Source organism: Musca vetustissima, unplaced genomic scaffold (genome assembly GCF_032173495.1).
Source record: "Musca vetustissima isolate MV318-11 ecotype Yass unplaced genomic scaffold, APGP_CSIRO_Mvet_v1 utg4570, whole genome shotgun sequence".
NCBI classification, from domain to species: domain Eukaryota; kingdom Metazoa; phylum Arthropoda; class Insecta; order Diptera; family Muscidae; genus Musca; species Musca vetustissima.
In genome coordinates this window covers 242911-269900 of record NW_026880227.1, presented here as the reverse complement: position 1 = coordinate 269900, position 26990 = coordinate 242911, and positions in this window count along the sequence as shown.

Here is a 26990-nt window from a genome sequence, read left to right as displayed (position 1 = left end):
AGTTATACAAAACAAGAAGCGGTACTCTGTGGACCTATATATACACCGCACAGAACTCTTTCTACTAAACACTAACTACAAATGTAGTTATACAAAAAATAAGCGGAACTCTGTGGACCTTTATATGCACCGCACAGAACTCTTTCTACTAAATTACAGCCCCGTCGGTCAGAAAATGCGGCTAAAGTCTTCAAAGATTGGATGGCACCGCTCCAGGGAACTATGCCAAACCGTATCCTGAGATTGATAATTTTTGGTAGATAGATTAAACACTCCACAATTTGATTTGATAATCCAAACTACAAAATTATAGCTAATTTGGTTGAAGCACGTGTCTGAGCTCCCGATCTTTGGTGTATAAAACCCTAAAAATAACGAATAAAGAGGTGGATACTCTTATATTAGGGCTACTTTTAAAAATGGACCAATATTGATAATTTTCTGTAGGACCATTTAATACCCAAATGAGAACCATACGTAGCAATTTTCAGTCAATTCGGTTGAAAATCTTGTCAAAAATTCCTATATTTCGAAATATTTGGGGGTACCGATAGACCCTATCAATATCAATGTCAGTGCAAAATGTCAAAGCTCTATCTTAAATATTGCGTTCCCTATCGTGATTCTAACAGACAAACCGACACGCATAAATCAACACCGAATTTTATTCTGATCAAGAATCTATATAACCTAACAAAAAATCTTAATTTCGGGCATGTTTTCCCCTTAGTTACTATTTAAAAAACCATGTCAATATTTTTTTTTTTTTTTATTTCAAGGTCCTAGCCCAATTTTTCAATCGAAGTTTCTGGCTGAAGTTTTAGTATAGATCCATGTTATTCATTGTATTTTTATGTGGAGAAAATGCACCCTTTTGACTGATTAGAGGTCAACAGCTCTTTTTCTTACACTGCCATATTTTCTGAATCTCGTTTTCCCGGGGTAATTATTAGCCTATAACACAAAAGTCTTGACTCATTTGACCCGCTAAACATTGACCGATGATTAGAAAAACAGCCAGTGCCAGATCCCATCCCCATGATACATTTAAGATGTTCGTCTTCGAGTTCGACCAGAAAAACAGTCCGAATTAAGTTTTCGGTCCATTCCATTCCATAAATATCGCCTGATCATCACCGAAAATTATAGGCGTCGTCTTTGACCATAACTGGAACTTTAGGTAAAACTTCAAAGTGATCAGACCGATATTTCCGCCCTCTGGTAGGGTTATTGTTGTACTAAACAATATCATAATATGTAGACACCTATACGTATTTAAGTAAAACTCCCTCATCCGAGTACATACTCCTCTTGAACGTACTGTCGACTTCTTCGACCTATGTTTTCAGGAGCAAATATATTTGCCATTTCTCACACAAAAGTCTGCGTCCATTTGGCCCGCTAATTATTGAGCGAGGTTCATCGAAACAGTCATGCACATTCCATGGTCAAATCCAATTCTCTGTGTAAAATTTCGTTATGTTCGGATCATAATTTTGGCCTTTAGAATGCCCAGAAAAAAGTTGTTGATCCATTTGATCCCCTATTTATTAACAGATCATTATGAAATACCATAGGGATCTTCTTTGACCAGAATTCGCCCAGAATCGTGACCACTGGTTCATCCTGCTTATGGATAGGCGGACGGACACACATTTCTAGATCCACTCAGTGGGTCAAGGGTCAATATATCGCAGCGTTACAAACTTTTAGGGCCACATAAAGCCATAATCCCCTCACAACATAATTGTGTAGGGTATAAATATTTTCAATGTAGTTTTATGTATCCATCTGTCTCTATATAGATGTCAGGCCCAAATTTAGGAATTTTGGAGGTTCAAGGCGAAATTTCAAAACGATGTTCCTATAATTTAGCGTTACGACTTCGCATTTAAAATTTTAAAAAATAATGGCAAATTTACATTGGTCATGACCTATGTTAATTATTTTGAAAATTCTGGTCTTATTTTCAAATAAAAGAGGAAATGTTTTGACAGTTTGAAGATATGGGAGCACCGAAACACTCCGTAAATCATACTTTACAAATAACATCTCACTTTAACACGTTAACTGCCGTGTCACCCGTATTCGGGTAACAGCAAAAGTTCTCATCAGGCCATGTCACCCGTATTCGGGTGACAGCAAGAGTTCTCATCAGGCCACGTCGGGTGACTCCTTCAAAAGGTTTTCCGAAAATATTTAGATAAATATATGAGATAATAATACAGTTGAATTTTTTTTAAATCGTTTATTAACAAAATTATTTAAAGAGCAAAATATTGAAGCATTCACTGTAGAGTAACTTCTGGTAATGTGGACCATGCGTCAAATGTGGACCACCCCCCATATCTAAGAAAATGCTTGAAATATGTCAATGCCACCTTGATAAATATTTTCCTAATTAGTGAAAACAAACATCAAACTTGGTTTTTAATAAATAATTGCAATGTTGAAAATTTAATAGGTGAAAATGTAGCTCTGATTGTAAAAGTGTGATTTGAAAATTTTTTAGCGCAATAGTCGAACGATTTTGTAAAATATTCGAACATTTTGTTTTTCTCGAATATAAAGAGGTTATGTGGTTTTCTTGTTTTCTTTAACAAAAATACACGTTTATCTGTAATTACTTTCGGTTATTTTTAAATTTTTATTCATTTTTGAAGCCGATAATTATTTTTAAATAAAAATATTCAATGTCGGGTAATGTGGACCACTATAAAGAAGTGGGACATTTTCATGAGAACGAGTTCGAAACAAGGACGCATTTAATATGCGAGGAGGTATTCTATCCTCTGAAAACTCGATATCCGAAATTATAGGTGCCTCGGTTGGATAATGAAGCAAGGACCTTCAAAATACCGCAAATGGGGTGGTACCCTTAAATGGGGGCTATTCCAAAACATGGACCCCTATATTTTTGCATTCATTGTTACCCAAGAGTGCAATAAATTGAAATTTATCACAATTAATCCACAACCTACCTTTAACTTACTGATCCTCATTACCCACACATACTGGTCCACATTACCCGCCAAGTTATTTTTAATCGCAGTTTAGAGTTTTTTGAAATATAATGCAATAATATTTTTATGGACAAATATATATAATTTTTGACCTGGAATATAATTAGCCAACAAATCTACCATGTTGTGAAAACAATTTGTTTTTATTTTTTACCGTTGTTACGCCCACAATATCAAAAAAAGAAAATGGTGGTCCACATTACCCGAAGTTACTCTAAAGTTGCGGTTGACCAGGGCAGCTTGGTCAAAAAGCAGTGGATTTTCTGCGATTTGCTCGTGCCTTTGATCGTTCCAGTTCTTCTCTTTTATTTGCGTATTAGATCGTAATAGATATCGGGGTGAGAGTACCGAAAGAAATGCGGTAGCAGAGCACGCATCTTACAGTGGCACGGGTGGCCTGACGGGGATTTTGTTGTAAATACGCGTGGCAGTCAACGTGTTAAATATATAAAATTTGTAAATATTATATTCACATAGATTTTGTGAGGACATATAGTGATGCAAACTTTTAGGTGTCCTAACAGCAGAAATAATAATGTTTCAATTTTCTCAATATATATTTTTAAAATAAATCTGGTCTAGTTATAAATTTGTAGAGACTGAATATTTCAATGAATAAGTAATATTCAGATATAGAAAAACAACGGAGAACGTACATACATTTAGGGGGCCAAAATAGAAAACATTTTTATCTACAATTAAATTTTAATTGTTTAGGAGACCGAAATAGAAAATAATAGACAGAAGTCAAGTATAAATTATGAAAAATTACAGCCGGTATGTCCGTCGAAATTGACATAGAATCTTATTCTGATCCAAAATAAATACGAATATTTCGAAGTGTTGGGATTTTTAATTGGCCTGATTTACGATGTAGATTGTGATAACATTTGCACGCAAAACTTATCAATACTAAGGTTTTTTCCTAACTAATTTCTTTTTTCGTTTTCCCTCTCCTACATTCTTCTCGATACCCAGGGTCATTATCAAAATTATCCGTAATTACATATAGATATGTACACGTCGCTTTTTTCCTCCCATTTTATTCCACCATAACTGCAAAGATGCCCGCCAAAGTCCTTTGGCTATTAAAATAATTTAAACGACCTGCACAAAATGTTTCTTATATATATACACACACATAGATACCCACATAAAACACATTCCAACGTAAATTTCTATAATCCTTTTTGCCTCAAGCAAAAATTGCTTAGTTAATGTTCAACATAAGTTTAGATAGATAGGGGAGGGGGGGTTGGAAAAATAAAACATTTTTATCAGGATTGAAAACTGAAGAAATCTGCCCAAAAAAAGTATGCAAAGGAATGTTAGTTCATTGCTGTTGTTTTTGTTGTTGTTTATTTGCACCCCATCAAAGGAAAAAACAAAACCAAACAAAACACAAAGTAAGTTTTGCCTTATTAATGACTTTCATTTTTACTTCCTGTTCGGGTAAAGAAAATATCCCCCTCTCTCTCTCTCTCTCGACTCCCTTTGCCAGAAAACAAAAAACAACCAACAACGGACTAAATAAACCTAAACATGTCAAAAAGGTAAGTGTTTCGCTCTCGTTCTCACGGCATAATTACAATGGTTCTCTATTGGGAGAGTTAGGGAGCTCTATCGTAGAGTAAAATTTGAGATTTTGTTTAAATACAAATTTCCCAATTTTCCTTAGAAGAAAAGACTAACTTACCTTTCCATTTCCAAGGAGAATCCCAGTATTTTTCTTTTCGCTCTCTCTCTCCCTCTCGTTTCGCATGGGTGAGAGAGAGCCAATATCCTTTTTGAAGTATGAGCATATTTTCCTTCCGCTCTGCGCATGTTTCCCTTTAGCTAGCTTACTCTCGGCATGTGATATATTTTTCCCAATTGCCCGTAAAGCTTTCCACACGAAGAGTGAGTGAGTGTGGTCGATGTGTACGACAAAAATCACAACCAATATTTCATCACAGCAATCAGTTGATATTTTGCTGCGTAACGCATTGTAATGCTAACGGAAGGCTAGTTTCGTGGACAGCCGCACGTGTGTTAAGCTATTTTATGCCGTACGATTCGATAGCTAAAAATAAACGGTGTTATTTTGCCATAAGAAAAATTCAATCAATCAGTCAACGAAGTTTTGAAGAAATTTAATTCGATATCTAATGTGTTCCAAACTTAAAATTTTTAAATAAAAAAATATTCCAATGAAAATACCTATTATATTGAAAAATAGAGAAAAATCTTAAAATCAGAAGAAAAATGTGTGTGTGTGTAAAAAAATAAAGTATGTGCAAAAAAAAATGTTCTGTAAATTTTAAATTCTGGCACAAACATTAAATATTTTTCCTAGTTTTTCATTTCCGCCTACAAGTCGACTATACAATTCGCCCGGTATATTGTATCTGCGGCTATGTGTGTTCGTGTGTATTTGTGTTGAATGCTTTGTAAGCATTCTGGGTTTTGTTTACTTTTAATTTGTTTGCCATACCACCGCCCTCCTCACATTTTGTGAATGTTTATGTTGATTTTAAGCGGGGGTGTCATCTCTATGTCTTTTGTTTGATATTTGATGAAAGCATACTTTTTGGCGCTACCAAAACAGTGCATATAAAATGAAAGCATACTCTGACAGCCATAGATAAATAGTGTTTATTTTTGTTTTTCACCAAAAAAAAAAAAAAACAAAAACAGAACGGTGAATTTAAAGTGAAGTGTCATCCGGAATAAATTTTAATAAATTGAAAAATAAAAATTAAAATTGAGAATTGAACCAAATTTATTCCAGCAATATGTTTGAAGGAGAAAAAAACATAAACAAATTGCATACATTATAGTGCAACTAAGTGAAATCAATGAAAAACAGGTGTCAAATTAAAATTGATGATGGTCAACAAAGTGAAAAAATAAACAAAACAAATTATATTTTCAATTAAAAAAATTAAAATTTATATATATATATATATATATTAGTGTGAAAATAAATATTATTTTTTTAAAGGAACCCACATAGCCTACAATAAAATCGCATTTTTTAAATATATAACAACTGTGTATATTATATTAAATATTATAGTCACATGGTTTATGTGGGTGCATATTGTGATGCATACTTTTTGGGGTTTTATATTATCTCGATATATATTTTTGAAATAAAATCCTGTATATTTATAAATTTATAGATACTGAATATTTTAATGAATAAGTGCTGTTCAGATTTAGACATACAACGGAGAATGTGCATACTTTCAGGAGAGTCGGACAGAAAACATATTTATATTCATTTAAGTTTTAAACATAATTCGGAGAAGGCTCATAATTTCAGGAGACTAAAATTAAGTTTTTTTTAATTGACATTTTACCGTGCGACTAAATATAATCAATAAAATTCAGGAGTCAATTCGAAATTCATGGGGTTGAAAAAATGTATAAAAAACCTTTTGCAAACAGCAGTGGAAATAATTTTCTGAGTTTTTTTCTTATTAGACGAAGATCATTGTTTGATTTTAAGTAGTTTTTTAAATAATATATTCACATAGTTTATGTGAGTAAATATTGTGATGCATACTTTAAGGTGTCCTAACAGAAAACCTAGTGTTTATATTTTCTCAACATTTATTTTTGAAATAAAATCTAGTATATTTTTTAAAAGTGTAAAGACTGAATATTTTTTAATCAATAAGTGATATTCGTTTTTAGATATACAATGGAGAAGGTGCATAATTTTAGGAGACAAAAAAAATCGAAAACATATTTGAATTCAATTAAGTTTTAAACATAAATCGGACAAGGTGCATAATTTTAAGAAATCCAACAGAAAATATATTTTTAAGTTTTATTAAATGAATTTTTTACAGTGCGACTAAATAAAATACATAAAATTCAGGAATCAAATTGAAAATCATGAGGATGAAAAATAATAATTAATGAAATATAAACGCCGTGTTAAATCAGTTTTTTTTCAAAAACTTAAATTTGACAATGATAACTTCGATAACTTTGTACAGACTGAATATTTCAATCAATAAGTGCTACTCAGCTTTAAACATTCAACGGAGAAATTGCATACTTTTAGGAGTCCAAATCGAAAAAAATTATATTAAATCTAGTTTTCAACATCAATCGGAGAAAGTGCATAATTTTAGGTGAAAACAAAAAACCAGAATATATTTATATTTGAAATAAATCTTAGTATATTTATACAATTATGGAGACTGAAATTCAGATTTATATATAAAACGGAGATGACGCATACTTTTGGGATGCCCGTACAGAAAACTAAAAATACAATTAAGTTTTATACATAAATCGAAGAAGGTGCATAATTTTAGAAGAGCCAACAACAAATATATTCATATACCAAAAAGTTGTTCTAATTGATATTTTACAATTCCACTAAATGAAATTAATAATAGACAGTAGCCATGTATACATTTATGACTGTGAAATAAAATAAAATATAAAAACCCTTGTGCAAACAGTTTTTTTTTCAAAAACATAAATTCTGTAATGGAATATTTTATTTGAATTCTGAATTTTAATAAGACTTAATTGGTCATAGTCAGCTATTAAACATCTGAAGACATTGCAATAAAAATAAAATATGATTTTGCCGAAAATACGTTTTAAGTTTTCAATTGTCTCCCACCTTGCAAGGAACAAAGGAAATTCTACAGCTTCGCAATCAGAGTTTGTAAGAGATATTCATCAGAATTTTTACACTAAATGATATAACGAACAGTTCCAAAATTCTTAATTTTTTATTTATGCCGGTCTAGCAGCAAATTAGCGATATGTCCACGTATTAAATATAAGAACATGATTTGGTGCATACATTTAGGTGTTCTAACAAAAAGAATTTATCGTCTATAAGGTGAATATAGTATGCACCTTGCACTAAAACTCATGCACACCAGGTGAATTAATTTACAAAACCAAAGTTATATCGGCAAATTATTTAAATAGAACGGAAAATATGTGACATAAACGTCCGAATCATATGATTTTACTTAAAGAGACAGATATACATTAGGTCGAAAAATATGTAATTCCACCCATTTAAAATACTTGTTTGTTTTTTTATAAGAGAACCTCCTCCGTGCTTTACGGTCGGAATTGTGTGCTTCACGCCTTTATATACGCCCTGTTCCATACCTTACTTCGTCCAACCGACCCAAAAAAGTAAGATTTGCTTCATCAGCAAAAATTACAGATTTCCCAAGTGCAAAATCATTTTTTTTTGTGTTCCTGAATACTGAATCATATTTTTTGAATGGCCTTTCCCGGTGCAAATTTACCACGAAGACCAATGCGTACCCAAAATTCTACGAATTGTTTCTGGGTTATATTTCTTTTCCAGATATTCTCTGCGATTGTAGCAAGTTTAGGTGCACTTATGTTTGGATTATCGTCCAATTGTCGCATATAAAATATGGACCATTTTATAAGGTCCATATTTTAATATATTTACCTGTATTAGTTCTGTAATGAACACTTTTATCCGCCAGAAACCCACTTTGGTTAGAAAATGATGCAAAAACCTTCAAAGTGCCGAGAATTGGGTGATGAATGACTATTACAAAACATACCTCGAAATATTCCATTTTCAAAACCAGATATCCTGGAAATAATTTCAATGTATGTACAAATTACACGGTGCCACACAAAAAATAATTATCGGGAAATTGCAGCAGATTATGAAAGAGGGGCTAAAAAACAAAACACGTGTATCGGCGTTTTGAAAGTTTATGTCGGGAGGTAACCTAAAACGGAGGGTGGAAATATTCCCACTTTTCAAGAATTTTGATAATTTTCGAATTGTGATTTCTTGAAATCCTTGCATTTTATGTGTCTTCGGCAATATTACTGATAAAATGTCGAGGAAGGGGTTTTTTGGAGTCCCCTTTGCAGAAGTGATTGAAAACCCATTCAAACTACATATTTATATTCAATACTTTACAGTATTCCGACTCTAACCATGCTTATTTTTTTACGCACAACCGTATAATGTCCTTTCTTAAAGGACCCTTTTATAGTGTTGGCGGGTTATTTGGGATACCATTTGTATTTTGTTTTTGCAATATAGTCACGCTGAATCCCAGTTTGTTGTTTTTATAAAAAACAACTATTTATTAGTGGGGAATGTATGGCATTGTCCGCCAACAAACTGGGATTCAGCGTGACTATTTTGCAAAAACAAAATACAAATGGTATCCCAAATAACCCGCCAACACTACTGAAGTTGTAGACGCAGGCACGGTCATAATGTTTGTTTATTGCTTTAACTAGCAATACCAACAACAACGTTATGTGCATTCGTCACAAAGTGACGACACATAGCAGTGGGAAATGTATTGTAGTTGTCTGCAAATGCTTTGTTGACCACGAAGTCAGGCGCCAACAGAACGAACTTCTTATTGGGGTCGTATCGCTGGTAACGTAGGAACTTCGAATTGTCACAAGAGACATTTGGGTTTGAAAGGTTTTTGCAAAGAAGATATAAATAGCTTCTGGGGAGAATATCCCAACAAAAAACGAAGGGAACTGATGAGGATCAGTGGCGAGATCCGAAACTATAGTCTTCCTTGCCTTATCCCTCGGCGGACAATGTCATACATTCCCCACTAATAAATAGTTGTTTTTTTATAAAAACAACAAACTGGGACCCTTTTATATATAAACCGACTTCAACCAATCTATACACATATCATTCGACAATCTATGCTAAATTCCATGCCCTTGGAGAAGACATAAGTCTTAGGTGCAAGATTTTTTTATATAATGTTACAAAAATATATATGACAACCTTAGGAACCGAATTAAAACAAAGTACTTCGGTATACTGCAGCACTGTTCCTTTGATGCACCTAAAAGTAGACAATGCTATATGAGGTTATTAGTAATGGCCTAATGTATGCTAATTAAAATGGAACAAATAATTATGGATAGAAACTTAATTTGCTTTCTGTTTATTATAATAAAAACGCATAAAACTTATTATTGGCTGGTTAATAAAAGTAGATCCTATACTGTGATCTACACATGACAGTTATGTCCGAATCAACGATTGCTGGGGGTTTCCCCGAGTCATAACCTTAAATTCTTGACGTGAATATGAAACGTAAACCTATTTCCAATGTTAGACGATTATTTACATTTTCCCTCTGTGTTCTACATAATTTATTTGATTTTTCATAAAAAAATCACCTTTTATAAAAATAATTCTTTTATTCAGAAACACTATAGCTTTTGTTAAAAATATGCATTTTTTTAAAAAGAAACGAAATAAATTTAACGAAGAGAAACATAAAAAAATCAGTAAAAAATTGCATTATTTATGGCAATGGCTGAACAGAATCAATGTTTCCAAACTGTCACTTTGGGCTGGGTGGAATGGCTGTCTGCGCTTTTTCACTTTAAACTATGATGGCATTCATTCATTCAGTCAGTCATGAGAAATACCCAGACAGTTGCTAGACATGATTAAAGTGAAGAATTTCCCGCCCCAATTCGTTTTCATTCTCTTTGCTTGCTATCGCTTGTTCTGTCGTTTTTTTCGCAGCAATTTTTCATATTTGCTCTTTTGCAAAAGAATAGTGAAAAATGAGGTTTATCTACACATGTGAGTGTGTTTGTGTGTAATAGTATGTGTCTAAGTTCAACATAGTCGTTTTTTTCTACTAAAGTTTCTTTGCAATGTAAAGAATGTAGTTTTTTGTTGCCTCCATCCTCAGTCTAGGAGTTTTGTTACCATGCACTGGGAAAAGGGACACCGGCAATGGTTAGCAACACAAATCGATTTATAATTTTTTTTGTTCACTTGTTTTTTTTTTTCTTCTTCTACAATTCCCTATTGCTATGGACCAAGCAAATGACAATATCTTTCAATATCTGTAGTCCGTATGTACGTTTTAGTCAGGAACGAGGAAATATCCTGTCTAATGGATAGACGAGCATTGCCGGAATGTGATGACGATGACCTCTGCATGAGGAAACGCCATTGATATTGATATATGAAATTTAATACGAATTATTAAATAAAGTAATGCTTCAATTGCGAAAGAGAGAGAGAGAGAACATGAAAAAAATTGTGAAATGCCGTGTGGAGTTTAAAAAGAAGGAATATAGGAGAAAATCTTCTTGGTTGTTATACTTCTTAACATGAACTCATTCGTTAGTTGGTACTCAAATAAAATTGGCAAGTGGGAAAACTATTGCAATAATCCTAAAAGTATGCTTCAGAAAATTTCAGTTTACAAACGAAACAAATAAATGTAGCTTCCTTGCATATTTACATTCTACATTTTATATTATAGATATACTTATATTACTTTTTTCCATCTCTTACATCCTAAAAGTATGCACCACACTTTCATTTTCATTAATATTTATTAATGTATGTATAGTAAAATAGTTTATATAAGAGTCATTTTAATTAAAACCTTTGTGGAATTAATTTACGGAAGCTACGAAAATGTATGTATATCGCCTAAAAATATACACCAAATTGTCTTAGAAACTGAAGAGAAATTTAATAAATATTTTAAGATTCAAATTATAATTCCATAATATTAGATTACATACATACTTAGCTACCTTGAGACAGAACATTTGTTCCATAGGCCGAACATAAAAAAAAAGAATTTTCGGCGCATCGGTCTTGCGCGCAGCTCTTCCAATTTGATAGACCATGTTCTCAAAATTTTCTCTTCCACTTGAGTATTCCATCGAATTTGTGGTCTTCTTCTTCTTCGTGAACCATCAGTTGGCTAACTTTTATATGCCTTCTGAGCTGGGACATCCTCATCCACTCTCACAACATGACCTAGCCAACGTAGTCGATGTAGCTTGACACGCCTGACTATGTCGATTTACGAGAATAAATGGTACAAATCATGATTGTTTCGATGACGACGTTCACCGTCGACGCCGATCGGCTCATAGATCTTTCGGAAAATTGTTCTCTCAAACACTGCAAGAGCTGCCTTATCTGACCAAGTACCCACGTAACAGCACAGGTAATATCAGCGTCTTGTAGACTGTGAGTTTGATTAAACGGTAGGTGGCCATATTCATGAATTGCTTACTAAGACCAACAGATGCTAGTTAGCCAGCACTATTCTTCTCCGGATTTCAAAGCTGATGTTATTAGTTTTGTTTACGGCGTTACCGAGGCATATAATATCGTTCACCATCTCGAACTTTGTTGGTCCGAGTCTACTGGACTTCTTGTGCGTTGATACCATCAGCTTGGTCTTCTCGCCATTTCAATTCGTTCAAAGGTGGCTGCAATCGCTCGCAATGTTCGACCCATTATGAGATGTCGTTGGCGTAGGCGAGTAACATGTGCTGTTTGTTCATCGTTGCATCTCGTATGAACTTGTGGGAATGCCGAACGCTAAAATGGCTTAAAATACCTCCGAGGGGATTATGCTGTCGAATGCGGCCTTATAGTCTAGAATAGGTGGGTCTTTTCCATGATTTGGCGCAGTGAAAATCTGGTCTATGGACGATTTGCCAGGTCTGAAGCCACATTAATAATGGGAAGGAGACTAATTCCTCCATAGTTGGCACATAATGTCTTTTCTACTCTTTTGTGCCCGGAACATTGGATGCTGAGGTTCCAATCATTGGGCATGCATTTCTCTAGACAAAGGGTACTAATCAGCTAATGCATGATAGTGATCAGCATCTGATCATCTGTCTTTTTTTATAAAACCTAAAAGTATGCACCGCACATAGTATATTCGCTATAGCTTGCATTTAGCGGATAGAGTTTATATGACAAATTTGATGTGTTTGATAATAGAAAATTAGGTATATGACAATTGTAGATTAAAAAAAGTTATGACTTTTTGGGAAACCTTTAAAAATATAATGCAGATTCAAGATTCTATATTGGAAACTCATATAATTTATTACAACAGCTGTTCAATGAAGCAAAACGCAAGGGTATGAGTATGTAAGTAACTATGAGGGGAGTTGTATGAAATCCTCTGAGATCACTTTGAGAAGACCACTAGTCTTAGGCCTAGTCTTCCAGCACGAGGAGGCCCCCGAGACTTCTATTAGAAGACCTGCATGGTTAAAAAATACTTTTTGTCATTAATAAATAAAACTTTTGGATTAAAATTAGAGGGCCTTTATGAAGAATGTTGTCATTCTATTAGAAAATCTCTTGAGCTTCTCTATGAGCAGATCTGGTTTCCTTCTACTAGAAGACCTGTTTTCCTTCTATTAGAAGACCTCTTGTTTTTCTAAAAGAATACCTGAAGATATGACAGATGTAATATATGGGCATGTGACAATTTTATATTATAATCAGTGAGCGGAGCAGTATAGACGGACGGTGCCGACCATACGATACCCTACACAACTACAAAGGAACTCTAACATTCTGCGGATTTTTATTCCGAGCCTTGGCAGTATTTCGTGATAGTTGCACCTTCTTGCCCGATTAGAGGTCAACAGCACCTTCTCCTTACACTGACATATTTTCCGAATATTACTAATATTCAAAACAGTCCTTCTAATTATTTTCCATATTCCCTTTACCGTGGGTTTTATTGCGATGTTCGGCTTGTTGCCTACGGATCGACTCGAAAAAAACACAGAATATTAAGTTTTCAGTCCACTTCATCCCAAATTTATTATCTGATCACCACCGAAAATTATATGCGTTGTCCTTGACCATACCTGGATCCTCATGGAAAACTTCAAAGCGTTCAACGCTATATTTCCGCCCTCTAGTGTGGTAATGGTTTATTAAGTAATATCTGAGTACGTAAGCACCTGTAAATATTTTAGAGTAACTCCCACATTCGAGTACATACGTCAATATATTTGGCATCAATTTAAAGGTCAACCACCCCTCTTGATTATACTATCAACTTCTCGGGTCTATATTCATTATTGGAAATTAATTTCATTTATTAAAACAGCTGTTCATGTCAATATAGCAAACAGACGCCAAAAATTATGCAAGAGTATGAAATCCTCTTAGATCCCATTGTCTTTGTGAGAATATCATTTGATAGCCTGACCTTCCATTAGGAGGCATCCTTCTATGAAAAAACCTCATAGTCTTCTATGAGAAGGTCTTGTGAAATAATATTTTTAAAAAATACGTTTTGGTCAATAATAAGGAAGCTTTTGGATTTTCAATTAGAGGGCCTTTATGAAAAGACAAGATAGCGTCAAACAGTAGGCAAGAGTATTAGTATGTAACTATGAGGGGAGTCGTATGGAATCCTTGTCTTTAATGAGAAACCTCCTCAAAAGGCTGGTCTTCCATGTGGAGGCCTTCCAAACTTCGATGAGAAAATCTCCTATAAGAAGGTATTGTGAAATTCTATTAAAGAATAATGTTTGGTCATTAATGGGGATTTTCGATTTAAATTAGAGGGCCCTTTAAGAAAATTCATTTTGGTTCTCTATTGATAGACCTTTTTTATGGGAAGACCTTTTCCTTTCTATTAGAAGATATCATTGCCTTCTCTAAGAAAACCCTTTGGCAGATTTGATGTGTGCTTGAAAATACAAATTAGGTAGATAATAATTTTATATTATATACAAATTATGATTTTTTTCGCCGAGAAACCTTTACAAATTTAATTCAAATTTTAAAATCATTATTGGAAACTAATTTCGTTTATTAAAACAGCTGTCCATGTCAATATAACACACAAGCGCCAAAAAATATGCATCATAATAAACAAATTTATAACTTTTAGATAACAAAACGATTAACAAATATGTTTAGTATAACAAAGGTGTTTTTAAAGTAATTTTAACGAAACAAAACTTAATTTGAAAATGAAAATATAATTCTAGAATTTTAGTGAAAATAAAGAATTAATATGAATAAAAAATAATACTCAACCTTGTGTAGTAAAAAGTGAAAATAAAATAAAAAAAAGTGAAAGAAAAAAAATGTGTTATATTAAATTAAAAATTCCCACTGGCATTATTAAATTAAAAAGCCTGATAAAATCCTAAAAAAAACAACAAAAGTGTTTGCCATATCAGCTGCTGTCATAGTGAAAAGTAAACAAACTTCAAATAGCATTCATAAATCAGAAATACCCTCAAACCCCAGTGAAATGATACACACACAAAAATTTAATCACAATTAAAAAAGTGTTCACTTTTTTCCGGTACATTGAAAATAAATCGAAAACCAAAGAAAAAAGTGATAAAAATTATGGACACAACCATGATGCTATGTGAGGATAACCAACAACAGCAACAGCAGCAGCAACAACGTTTACGTAAAAACAGTTGTTCTCCGCCCACCACAAGTCGCCAGCATTCACAAACAGCATCACATCATCAAGATTCAATGATGACAGTCCTGCCAAATACCACCACTGTCAACAATACAACACTTGAAATAAGCCAACAACAAACAATTACAAATGGTACCATAAATACCTGTGGAAATGGCAGTGGCACAACCGGTGTCGTCCTCCCTGGTGCCGGCTCAATGCTGATGGGAGGAAATAAAAATTTACATATCAGCAACCATTCAAATTGTTCATCGGTGAACTCATCACCCTCAAAAGTCTTAACGTCAACGTCGTCAGCATATCATCAGCATCAAATGCAGCAGCAGCATCATCTACAACAACAGCATGCTGTTGGCATGGTAGTAGGTGGTGGTGTTGCCAATGGTCATAACCATCATACCCTGAATGCAGCCACTTTGCAACATATGCATCATTCGCCTCACCAACATCCGGCAATTGTCAATTTAAAACAATGTTCTACGGGTGGTGGTGGTGGCACGGCCACTCCACCATGTTGTGGATCGGGATGTGTCAGCGGCTCTTCAACGCCACCATTACATCATCACACTCTGTATCCAGGAGTTTTGTTGGGTTCCGGTTGTTACAGTGCCAGCGGTTCTAATTCGGTAGTGAATTCGCCGGCAATGGGTAGACGTAAACGTTTCACCAGCACCTCATCGAATTGTTCGACACAATTTAATAATAACTATACCGGATTGGATGTTGAATCGCTGGATGATATGTTAAGAAAGGTAAGGGGGAAATTATAATATTTATAAATTTTTGTCAGAGATAATTTGGTCAGAATTTTAAAGTCCTAAGGGTGATTTATACAGAAATTATCTTGGACTTCTTACGCTTTTGTATTAAAAATTTATAGACCCCAGTATGTCCCAGTGATGTCTACAAATGTTCTAGAGAGAATTGAACGATCCACGTGGGGTCTAATTAAAAAGAAAATTGAACGATCCCTAAAATTTCTAAATAAAAATTATCGACCCTTGTGGGAGTCTTAAAATTTTCTATAAAAAAATTATTGACCTCTGTGGGGGTTTAAAATTGTTCTACAGAAAAATTATCGACGCCTTGGGAGTCGACAAATTTTGTATAGAAAAATTATTAACCTTGTGGAGGCCTAAATATTTTGTATAAAAAAATTATCAACCCTTGCGGAGATTTAAAAATTTTCTATGGAAAAATTATTAACTTTGTGGGGGATTATAAATTTCCTATAGAAAATTATATATAGACCCATGTGGGAGTCTAAATTGTTCCCTTAGAAAAATTTTCGACCACTGTGGGGGTCTAAAAATATTCTATAGAAAACTGAACGACCCCAGCTGGGGTCTAAAAATTTTCTATAGAAAAATTATTGATCCATGTTTATTTTTTTCAGAGTCTAAAAATTTCCTAAAAAAACTATCGATATCTTTGGGGTCTGAAAATTTTCTATAGAAAATTTCTCAGCTCTAGTTGTAGTCGGAGATTTTTCGTCGACAATTTTCACAGATTTTGTTACGACACTCAGGTGGGATCACAGATTATATTTATAGAAAATTTTATGGCTCTCAGGTTGGGTCCACAGATTTGTCATATCATATTTCTCGAATCCTATGTGGGCTCTAAACGTTTTTTATAAAACTTTCTCTATCTCTTACTTAAGGGGTTTCAGGTGCGGTCCATATATTTCTATAGAAATATGTCTCGGGTTTTAGGTGGAGTTGAGATTTTCAATAAAAATTTTTCTCGGCACACAGGTGAGGTTCAGAGATATCTTAACCTGTCGAATACAGATGGGATCTGGAAATTCGTCGACCTCATTTTTAGGCTTTCTGGTTTCTAAGGTTTTTTCTATAGTTCCGGCATACTGGTGAGGTCCACAGATTTTCTATAGAAAATTTCACTGCTACCCGAAGGCAATGTCTACATTTCAGTGGGCTTTAAATATGTCGATTGACACCCAGATGGGGTCCAGAGATTTTTCATGGAAAATTTATTTATAGAGTTTTATGAAAAAAGTTTTCTTCCAGATTTTTAAACAAATTTTAGATTTTCTATGAACAATTTATTAAATCCCAGGTAGGATTCGCAAAGGGTTCTAAACCATTTTTATATAAAATTCCTTGACCTCCAGATGGGCTTATGGATTTTCAATAGAGCATTTTTGACGCTTAGGTTTTTAAAGTTTTTAATATAGAAAAAAATTCTCAGGTTCTGATTGGGACACAACGGTTTTTCAACGAAAATTTCTCGGCGTCCATGTGTGGTCCACGGTATAGGTATAGAAATTTCTCGGCTACTACGTGGAGTCCAAATAAAATCTGAAGGCAACATCTACATTTCAGTAGGCTTTCAACATATCTAGATGGAACACAACGAGTTTTCAACATGAATTTCTCGGCATCCAGGTGATTTTCTATAGAAAACTTCTCGGCTACTACGTGGAATCCACATATAATCTGAAGCTAATGTCTACATTCCAGTGGGCGTTAAACATGTCTATGGAAAATTTTATGCACTACAGATGGGCTAGTGTATTTTCTACAGAGATTTTTTCTGCATTCAGTGGAAATATTCTATAGGAAATTCCTCGACTCTCGGATAGGGTACAGAGAATTTTCATATATATTTTCTTGTCTCCCACGTGGGGTTCACAGATCTTCTATAGACAATTTTTTGACTCGTAGGTGGGGTCCATAGATTCTCTATTTAATTTATTTCAGTTCCCAGGTTGGATCCACCCATTTTCTACAAAAAATATATCGGAACATTGGAGTCAACTGTTATGAATAACAGATTTACAATCGAATTTCTCTGATTTTGGACCACATAATTTTATTTCTCGGAATGAAGGACTTTCCACTTCTTGTGCTTGTTACGAAACTTGTTTTGGGTCAAGGTCACACCTTGCTCATGTGCCCAATTAGTGTTGTAAGAAATTGATTTCTGGCTCTACATCTTCTACTATTTCCCCTCTGGAAGTAATGGCAGGATGTAAAATAATATTTGTAGGACTAACAAATTGCTTCAAACTGTCACTAGACAAATGCCATCATTTTTGTAGTTTGAGAACAACAGCAACGACGACAACAATAAATTGTAGACGACAACAAAAACAAAAAGGAACTAACAAGCAAATCCAAAATCCCCACACTTAGGAATTTTCTTGACGTTAAATGGAGGACACATGCTTAAAAGTGGAAAAGAGCAAGAAGGGACAAGACAAAAAAAAACAGCAACAATAAAATGAAAAATATCAAGAAAAGTTTTATATGACCTTAATCTGGTAAGAAAAGTAATGTGAAAAAAAGAAAACAACAACAACAGCAATTTGACATTTTCATTTCACACTCTTGGGAAGTCATGACCCGGAAATGGTTCCATACGAAAGTATCCAACTTCTATTACTTCGTCCCTCTTTTGGCTACGTCTCTGAAATATAACCAAAATATTCATGGAACCAAAAGAAAACTCTAGTTTACAAAAAAGAGAGATTGCTGTTATTTTCTATTATTTTTTTTGTCTCGTTTATTTTGCTTATAACTAAATAACACCGATAGCTTTGGCATACTTTTCGGCTTAACAAAAAAAAAAAAAAAAACTTAAATACAATAGTGATAAATTGGTGGCCCAAACATTTCCTCCCGTCAGACACTTTTTAGTCAGTTGGAGGAAAAAAACAACGCTTCAAATATTTAAAGGAAGAACAAGAAAATAAACTTTTCTTCAGGATGCCATATTTTTTTGGGAGCCATTTTTCCATGCCGCTTTATAACCTTTGACATGTTAAATTTTGTTCTTCTCTTCATCAGTATTTTTTTTTTTTTTTTTTGGTGGGAGGAAATTGTTAGCCAAAACTTTCCATTTGAGAATGACAGAGGAGACAACTATTCCACTAATAATGCCACAATTGTCGGCAATTTAAAGCAAAGTCAAAAAGTTCTGCGAATATGAAATGTCCTTCTCTTCAGTTCACCATCCCCAATGGATTATTATGGGTGTGTGTGCCGGTTAGGATAGACCGTCCGTAACACAAAAGGAATAATGAAAAAAGCCTAGTCTTTTCTTTGTTGTTGTATTGTTCCCAATTTCTAGATAGACAGTTTTTTCTCAATAGATTATATCTCAGATCCATATAGGAGGTTTCCATAGCAATTTTCGAATGTAAATCGATTATTCAGAAATTTTCATATATCATCACAGTGGACTCCAAAGGGTCCGATTTATTTTCTGTAGAAATGGATGGAGCTGAAATAAATGAAATAGAAACTCTGTGGACTCCAACTAGAAACCGAGAAATTATTTATAGAAGATCTGATAACCCTACGTGAGAGACGAAAAATATATATGAAAATTCTTGGTACCCTACCCGGAAGTTGAAAAAATTTCTATAGAATACTTTCAATGAAAATTCTAGGTAGAACATACTTCACCCCACCAGGAGGATATGAAATGTTCCATAGACATGTTTAAAGTCCCCTGGAATGTTGACATTTCCTACAAATTATATGTAGACGCCATGTTGTAGCCTAGAAATTTTCAATAGAAAATCAGTGGACCTCACCTGGACGCCGAAAATTTTTCGTTGAAAAATTTATTTGACGCCCGAGAAATTTTCCTATAGAACATATATTGATCTGAAAATCTATAAAGCCTGTGCGGAAAATCCGTAAAACCATCTGGAGGTCTAGGAATTGTCTATAAACAGTTTTTTTAGAGCCATTTGGGGATCCTACGTGGGAATTGAGAAAATTTCCTTAGAAAATTTTTAGATCCCATCTAGCAGTCCACAAATTTTTATAGAAAATCTGTATAATCCAGGTCCACCATGGGAGACGAAGAAATATCAATGAAAAATCAATGTGCCATACCTGGGAGAATAAATTGACGAATATATATTGACCTGAAAATCTATAAAGCCTTTGTAAAAATCCTTAAGCCCATCTTGAGGACGAGGAATATTCTATAAAAATTGTTTAGAGCCCTTTGGGTATCCAACCTGCGAATTAAGAAAATGTCCATAAAAAAATGTAGATCCCACCTCGCTGCCCACAATGAAAAAATTTTGTCGACCAAAATTTTTTTTATTAAAAATCTGTGAATCATGTCGATAAGAAATGTTTTGCCGAGAAAATGTCCTTATGAAATCTCCGGACCCCATCTGGGTGTTGGCAAATTAGAATATCTCTGGACCTCACTTGCGTGTCGAGAAATTTTTTTATTGAAAATCTCTACTTCACATGAAACCCGAGACATTTTTCTGTATAACGTATATCCGTAACTTCTATACCGAATATATACAAATGTAAAGCCTCTATTGAAAATCCGTAAGCTCAACTGGTGGCCGAGGAATTTTTTATAAAAATATTTAGAGCCCTTTAGGAGGTTAAGAAATTTTCTATAGAAAAGTTTTCTCTAAAAATGTGGGACCCTTCAGTTCGACAAGATGTCTTTTGCTGAAAAAAATGTTCATGGAAAAACTCCGAACCCCATTTGGGTGTCAACAGATTCGAATATCTCTTGACCTCATTGAAAATCTCTAATCCACCTGAAATCCGATACATTTTTCTAGAGAAAATATATGGACCCCATCTAAAATCCTATGGAATATCCATATCCCTATGGAATATCCATAACTCCATCTCGAGGTCGAGATATTTTCTACAAAAACGTTTTGAGGTCACTAATATGTGGAGCTCATGTAGGATCCGAGAAATACGCTATGTGATCCCACCTGAATGTCGTAAAATGTTTAATAAAAAAATCTGTGGATACCACCTGAGTGCCAAGAAATTTTCTACGAATAATCTCTGAACTTCATCAAGAGCTGAGAATTTTTCTATAGAAAATTTATGGCTATTCTATATTCTATAGGACATTTCCGATGAATTTATCTATAGAATATATATGTACCTCATCTATGGTCGAGAAATTTTCTATAAAAATGTTGAAAACACATTAGGGTATAGACAATTGCTACAAATATATGTGGAGCCCACGTTGGATCCGAGAAATTTTTTATAGAAAATATGTGGGCCCCAAAAATATCGCCTGGAGGAGAGAAAATTTCTATAAAAAAGTTTTATGAACCAACTAGGATTCGATAAATGTTCTATACAAAATCTCTGCACCCCAAATGAGAGTCCTAAAATTGTCTATAAAAATCGACTGAGTGTAGACATAGTTTTTATAAAAAAAAAAAATTGTGGACCACCTGAGGTCAGATAAATTGTCTACAAAAAATCTCTGGACTCCATCTAGAACTGAGAAATTTTCTATAAAAATTCTTTGGACGCCATGTGGTTGTTGACAGCTGCGTTTCGAAAAAAAATCTATGGAAAATCTGTGGATCCCACCTGGATGCAGATAATTTTTTTATATAAGCCTAACCGAAAACGCCTATAAATTCTTTATGGAAAATCCATACGCCCACCTTGAGCTACAGGAATTTTCAATAAAATTTTTTAGAGAAAATCTCTGGGCCCAACCTGGACGCCGATAAAAATTATATATCTGTGAACCTGAATTTTATATGGAAAATTCGTGAACCCCACCAAGGAGTCGTGAAATATTCATAAGAAATTTATTGGAGAGAAAATCTGTGGACACTAACTGAGTGCCGAACAAATTTTCTATTGAAATACAGTAGAACCTACCTGTGTGTCGAGAAATTTTCTATAGCAAATCTGTGCGCGCCATCTGGCTTGGAAACTATCTGGACGAAGATTTTTTTATAGAAAATCTCTGGACTCACCTGGTAGCGGAAAAATGTTTTATAGAAAATATGTGAACCCCACCTGGAAGCCGAGAATTGTTTGTAGACATTTTTTGTACTACACTTGGGGCCGATAATGTATGGAAAATCTGTGGAGCCATAGAAATGTTCCATAGAAAAACTAGGACCCACAAAAATTATATAGAAAACTTCTGGTCTCCGTTTTCTATAGAAAAATCAGTGGAAAATCTCTAAATACCAAATTGGAGTGAAAATTTTGCTATAAAAAAATGTTGGACCCCCATTTTTTTTAAAAAAACCATCTGAGGACCACATCTGGGAGTATAAAGTATTTTAATACAGCATCTGTGGACCTAAACCGGTTGTCCACAAATTTTCTAGATAAAACTATGGGATCCTAAATAAAGTTTGTATGACTTTTAGACTTTTTTTTATAGAAAATGTGAAAATTTCCCCCCTGAGGTATAGCAAATTTGGAAACCAAGGTGGTGGTGAATACTCTTAAAATCCATTGGGAAATACTTAGACCCAAAGGGGTTTTCCAGAAATGTTGTATGTTGAAAATTTGACAGCACTGGTAGTCTATACATTTTCTATAAAAAATTGTTGGAGTTGACAATTTTTTTATAAGAAATATCAGTACCCCCGATTCTTTACAAATTGTCTAACTTCCCTTCTATTCTAATGTTTACAAATCTAACCTTCGAAGTATGTTTCATTTCGCAAACTTACGCAAGTTTTTCTTTTTTGTATGTTTTCACATTTTCCTCCTTCCCCATTTCGCAAACGATTTTCTTTGGCAAAAAAAAAATACATTTTCTTCTCTTTTTCCATTCCTTTTGAGTATCTTGGGGTATTAATCCTAATTGAAGTCAAATCCCTTTTGGTTGCTCATACTCTCAACCCTTTTTTCCCCATCTTAGCATTAAGATGCAGAAGAATGAACCAAAAAAGCTCAACTGAACGAACATGTTAGTAATGTTCCGAGTATAAACCCTTTTTTTCATAGTTCGTTAGCTAGTTTCGTTACTTGGTTGCTGTTGATGTTTAGCTGATAGTTAACTGCCGCTACTACCCTTTTTCTTGAAATTCTTTCAAATTGCTATTTTTCTCCCCCAATTTTGACAAAAATGGAAGAAAAAAACGAAAATTGTCTTAGATTTTTTTTTGGCTTGCTTGTTTCTGCTTTGGGCTTTTGCGTTGTTTGTTGATTAGCCATCAAACCAATTGCATATTTAAAGAAGATATTTATGAGCTTGGAATGTGTGTGTGTGTGTTGGAAGGGGTTGGGGTGCGGTGGAATGGGATGGAAGAATGGTGTAGTAAAATGTGTGTGGATTTAAAATTCAACTAAATAAGGATTATGTTGACTTAACTAAAGTAGTATTGTTTGTTAACTGTTACCGATCAACTTAATATTACAAGTTGATACAATTTTTTTTTGTGGATGGGGGAAAATATTGGCACATGTAGAGCTTTAAGAATAATAAGTATATAAAATTCCACAGTATTTACTTTAAATTTCCTGTTTAACTAAAAAATAAACTCAAACATCGTTCACTAAAAACTAGTTACAAATAAAATATCCAATTCTGAATGTAAACATCAGTAATGCAGTTATGGAGGTTATTTTTATATAAATATCGAAATCGCGGAAATGAACACGAAACTAGAAGTTATAAGTTCTCTGATTGGAATATTATAGGTTCAAGATCATACCTTTTCATGTATTCAATTAGTGTTGTATGAAGTTGAGTTGTCTCTGCATTTTCCACAATTCCTCTACTGGGAGCGATGGCAGGACGTAAAGTAATATTTGTAGGACTAACAAATTGCTTCAAACTGTCACATGACAAGTAGTTTGAGAGCAACAACAGTAAATTGTAGCACACTAAAGAGAAAATACTGGCTTAAAAAGATACGGACGCATGTGGGAATATCGGGACTAGACCTCAACATAAGATTGAGGACGTTATTGACTCAATAATCTGCCTACAATAGAGTTGGAATTTCAAGTGACCTTCTGAAGTGTCAATTTACTCACACTTTATATGGGAAAGAGGGACTTCTACAGGTTCTCAATTAGAGTGCGCATGATAAATCATCTGAATATTTTCACGATATGAATTCTGCATCATTAACTCAAATCATTTTTTAGGCCCGTCCCCATATCACGGTACATTCCAGATTTCGGCATTTTGTTGGCAGTTGGGCACGTTTTTCAACCGAATTCGTTCCAATTTGATATTTTGGATTCTCATTGGGCAGAAAATCTCCATGCTAAAAATTATCAATATTGATCCATGTTTCGGGGTGGTACCTTATTCGGTACCATAATTATTCGGTATTTGGGGAACATTCTACACATTTTTTGAATCGAATTGGCTCCAATTTGATATTGTGGATTCTCATTGGGTAGAAAATCTCAATACCAAAAATGATTAATATTGGATCACGTTTCGGGGTAGCCTCCTTAGAGCCCTACCACCTTTATTTGTTGACTTTGGGAACGTTTTTACCGCTTTGACTCCAATTTAATATTTTTTATTCGCATTTGACAGAAAAATGATCCCTTTCAAAAATTATCATTATACCCCAATTATTTAGTATTTTGGTGGCTTTGGACACGTTGCTCAACCGAATTTACTCCTATTGGATATTTTTTATTCTCATTGGGTAGAAAATCTCCCTTGCAATAATTATCAATATGATTCTTTTGGGGGACACGTTTTTCAACCCAATCGACTGTAATTTGATATTTTGGGTTCTCTTGAAGTGTCAAATCTTCCCACTAAGAAAAATTATCAATTTAAGTCAAGGACATAACACCCATACAAAAGTGCCGCCCTATTTTCGATATTGTGAAGGTTTTAACCCCATTGAAATGGCTGTAATTTGCCATTTGTAGGATAAAACACATTTATGCAGAACATTTTCTATGTTTGGGCGTAGCCCCAATATAAAGGTTTTAATAGCATTTCCCCTCCGAAGTGGTTGTAATTTGAAAAAATATATTTGCCCTTAATTGTAAATGTGGGTCCATATTTTGTTATAACCCCAAATAAAGAGATATGCGACCATTTTCTGGTTTCTGAAGGTGATTGATCTCAGAGGTGGCCCCTGGATATGTGGACCCAGCCTGACAGTTGGTGTGGCCCCCTGGGGAGCTTGGCAGGGGTTATGTTTTCGCCCCTAACAAGGGGGGAGTGTGACTTCTGCATGCTCTCCGATTGGTACAGCACCGAAGTGCTATGGCTCAGCCACTGTGAGGTAGGCCAATAGGCAGGTATTCACATTAAATCTCTCAAGATACTGTCCGACCCTCCGAATGTCCAGTATTTTCTGATCCCAATTGGACGAACCCAATAGAAATTTGCTGAAATCGGTTCAGATTTCCTCCGATATGATGATTGGTTTGATACTGTCAAAACTATCGATATTTGACAACAGTTCAACATCCTTGCCTCTACAGAATCTGCCATCGGCTATTGTTGTTTGTTGAAACCGCGTTACCTACATCGGAAGTACTCAATTGCTCTTGGTCTGCTATCAGTGCCGATTTCCAAGATGTGTCTTGGCTCACCGACATTAAAACTCTAGTTTATTGCGGCTACATAAATTCATTCAACAAACTCTTCTTAAGAGTTTCATCTGGGGGGTTTTCCAAAACTTGGCTCGCATGACTTAGAGAATGTTTATTTCCTTGGACTCAACTAGCGTATGGAATTTCGTTTCTTCGGAAGATATTTCTGCTGTTACGAATAGAAATTAAATTTAAAACCATAGTTTTAACTTTTGCCGCAAAAATCGCTGAACGCGTACAACAATTCAAGAATTGTTTTCGGTTTTCATTGCGAAAATTTTTTGATTTATTTCATAGAATCAATACGATTATTCTTTTCAAGTTCAAATAAAAAACTCAATTTTATTTCATGAAAATATTTTGTTACATTTTTCATATAGTAATAATTCTTTGCCAACTTAATATACAGTATGTCAATAATGAGTTTACACATTCCTTTATTTTGTACATACTGGCTTAAGACAATATTTTTTCCATAGGACGAGCTTAAACAATGTTGTTTCGAAATGTTGTCTTCCACTTGATCTTTCCGTCGAATTCGTGGCTTTCTCCTTCTGCGCGAACCATCAGTTGGCTTGCATTTTTATGCCTTTTAGGCTGGGGTATCCTCATTTATTCTCACAACATGACCTCATGACCTAGCCAACGTAGTCGCTGCAGCTCAATACGTTTGACTGTGTCTATGTCCGAGAGTAGATGGTACAACTTATGGTTCATTCGACGGCGATTTTCATCGTCAACGCAGATCGGCCCATATATCCTTCGATGAATTCGTAGACATGGCTTTAAACACCTCTGAACGGGTAGGGCTGTCAAATGTGGCTCTATACCTAGTTCACGAATAGGTGAAATGTATCGATGTGTTTTTTTTTTAGAATTTGACGCAATATGAAAATTTGGATATGCCAGGTCTGAAGCCACATTTTAATATCCAATAATATCATTGATCATTGGCTTCAGTAGTTCCGACACAGCACGCTGGATATCACTTTATATGCGATGGGAAGGAGATTAATTCCTCTATAGTTGGCACATATCGTATTGTCTCCTTTTTTGTGCACGGGACAGAGGATGCTGAGGTTCCAATTATTGGGCATATATTCCTCTAGCCAAATTATACTAATCAACTGGTGCATGCTTCTGACCGGCATCTGACCACCGGTTATGAATAGTTCGACTGGTAAAATGGATGAACTCGTACAGCAATTTCGAATATTTCCTACGAATTGTTTTTGCTTGACATGTCGGAATACGAGGATACGAGTATTATTTTCAAGTTCACATACAAAACTCAATTTTATTTCATGAACATATTTTTGTTAAATTTTTCACCTAGGAATAATTCTTAAAATACATAATTAGTATACAGAATGTCAAGA